Genomic DNA, 3,068 nt, shown 5'->3' on the forward strand with positions numbered 1-3,068 from the left:
TCGTGCTCGAGGCGGGGCAACCGCGGTTCTCCCCGCGGGGTCTCTCGGTGCTCCCGGAGGAAGGCCGGGGAAGCCCCGTTCCTTGGAAGCCGGGCGGGCGGTGCCCAGCGGCCAGGCTCCGGGTGAGGGGCTGGGGCCGGGCTGGCCGCCTGTTGTGTAGGGTGTATTTCTGTCTGAGCTCGCAGACGGACGTGCCTGGGTAATGGCGAGTGCCCCTGGCCTCCACTGGGAGTGGCGAGCGGCGCTTGGGCCTCTGCTGGCTGTGCAGGGATGGAGCGGAGCGCCTCGGCCCAGCTGCACGTCTCCTGTGCTTGGCAGTTGTTGCGGTCGTGATGATATGGACCCGAGTCCGCACAAAGGGTTCCCACTCCCAGCAGCAAACCAGCAACCCCCCCAGCCAGGCCAAACTGGCAAGCCAGGGGCCTGGGGAGGATCAAACCGCAGGCCAGGCTATTTGCACACATCTCTTATTGGTGCTGTTAACTCCACACCTTGTAATTATGTTGAATTTTGTACTCAATACATTTCTTAAATATCGCGTAAGGAATCTCTCTCCTGGAGTTTTTGCCATATTTTCTCCTTTGGGCAGAGGAGGACAAATCTCTCGTTGCTTGTTCTTGTGTTTCATTCCTGGGGTCTCTCCTGCAATAGCCAGACGCTGCGGGAGCTGAGGTCTTTCTGGGCCCAAAAGGCTGTTTGAGGTGACAGTTGTCCTGCAGGGCAGCCCCCATGTACTGTTCTCTGTAGCACTGGGAAAGGCGAAGTGGGGCCCTCCTCCCCCAGAGCAGGGCTTTTTCAAGGGGCAGTGGTAAAGCCTCAGGCTCTTTTTTACTCCCTCCAGGCTATCTTCAGCCTTGTGATCCCTTGTCCTGGAAGTCCCTTTGAGCCATTCCCCAGAGCGCTCTCCAGTCAAAACAATGAGAGAGTTTCTCTCTATCCTGAGCCAAACAATCCCCAACATCCTGTCCCTTTCCCTGAGTCGGGTTCATTTGTTCTCCACCCAAAGCAAAACCGCCCTTTTTTCCTTGATCTCAGTACTTCCTTCTTCACCACCTTTGTCCTAGTTCCCTCCAGAGCCACAGTGTCAGCAGCACACGAAAGGGCACCCTGCCTTACCCAGCCCCCTTGTCCCCCGTTAAGCACCATGACTGCTTAGTCCTGCAGGGAAGAGGAGCTTTCATTGCAGAGGCTTCACTTCTAAATACCAAGCAGTTCTCCAAATGTCTGCTCAGTTTGTTCCAGGTGTTTTTCCCTCCTCTTGAGGTGGAACAGTGCCCTGGGGTGATAACTGCGGGACGCGCCTGTCGCCTTCCAGACGGCGCAGAGATAAGGGGCCACGTTGTGCCAGCTCTGTGCAGGCAGCATGAGGAGCCTGGAGACCTTTGTGCTTAAGATGTTTCAGGTTATAAAATGCTACTCCTGGGGTCACTGCTGCCAGGGGCCGAGCCAAGGGCTGTCAACGCACAGGGCAGCATGGTGATGGGCAAAGTATCACTCAGCTTCACCATCTGTGAGCAAGGTGCAGCCTTGTCAGTACTTAGAATGGGCTCAGTGCCCAGCATTGCAGCCAGCACAGTGCACGGAAAGGCGCTGGCAGAGTGATGGGGCTGGGTAGGAGAGATCAATGGCACAGTCTGTGGTAATTGGCAGCTGATGGCGTGGGGCTGTGCGACCACGAGATGCCGGGATGTCTCCACTCACAGTGTTTATTCTTCAGGACATCCCTGTCACACACCCAGCTGCTGTGATTATTAATTGCTATTTATAATTTGCTTTGGGTATGCGCGGCAGTAAAGGTGGGAGCCTTCTGGTAGCTCCCAGGTTGGGTGGCAGGGCCACAGCTGTAGCACGACTGAGGCTCAGCCACCCAATGAGTGGGAGGCCCCATCACTGCCCCATTAGCCTCTCCATTACTGCTCTCCCATTCTGACTGCTCCAGAACCCTGCAGCCTCTGCCCAAGCCAGGCAGGTAGAGAGGGATTCCTTGTGCTGTGCTAGTGGCACACGCTGTGAGCAAAGGCACCGGCAATGACAACATTATAGCCCATCAGATCCATATTGCAGTGGGCGTTCCAGTGGTTGCATGGATTGTCTGATGGTGCAGGCGTGCTTTGCTGCCCACAGTGGTGTCCCCATTGCTGGGTTCCCTCCATACTGCCCATAGCACAGAGCGAGCCATGGAGCTGCTCCATGCTTTGTGCTGTGGGCAGAGGCGGATCAGAGCTGTCGGCTGGCTGCCAAAGGGCTGCACTGTGGCATGAACTTTCCCCTGGTGAACAGCCAGATGTGGGCACGGCCACCACCTGCCCCAGGAGGTGGTGCAGGCTGTGCAGGTTGCACTGTCCCACATGTCCTGGGCATTTCTCTGCTGTGACTTCCCAAGCCCAAGGCTGTCTCAGCCCTGCTTAGGGTGGGGTGTGGAAGCGGGCACAAGTTCCTGTGTGGTGATAGGGGCCAGGGCACAGGGAGCAGCTTGCTGGGGGGCAGGCAGAGGGGTTCCCCTGGGTACCCAGGGCGGCCAGATCCCCACTGGGTGCATGTGATGCCCATGCAGAGCCACGGCCATGACCTGGGCAAAGGGCTCGTGCCTCGCCTGCCTGCAGCCTTGTGGTACCACTTGCTTCCTCTTTTCTTTTTTTTCACACCAGCTGTGGAGACATCGTGCGCACCCTGTGTCTGGAGCAAACAACAAACCCACGTCATGTGTTTTCGGTTTCTCTGTTTCCTTGCCTCAATGGCACGTGCTGGAGATGCGCAGCAGCACCTGGGCACTTTCCGTTTGATACAAACAGAGTGGCTTGGGTCACCGGCAGAGATGGCAACAACGCACTGTTTGCATGGGCACCCGAAAACATTCGGGGCTATCAGTGGAGGGGTACCCCCCCTCTTTACAGAAACTTCCTTCTGGGTGCAGTTTGGCCAAAGGGGCACGGGCCGGTTTGTGGCGCGTTGCCCTTGGGCCTGCCAGGGACGTGGCAGCGGTGCTGGGGTCACGGCATCGCCTGTTTGCCGAACGTCGCTCGTGCAGCAGCGCCGAGAACGGCACCCCGAGCTGTGGCCAGAGCGAG

Source organism: Meleagris gallopavo, chromosome 5 (genome assembly GCF_000146605.3).
Source record: "Meleagris gallopavo isolate NT-WF06-2002-E0010 breed Aviagen turkey brand Nicholas breeding stock chromosome 5, Turkey_5.1, whole genome shotgun sequence".
Lineage (NCBI taxonomy): Eukaryota > Metazoa > Chordata > Aves > Galliformes > Phasianidae > Meleagris > Meleagris gallopavo.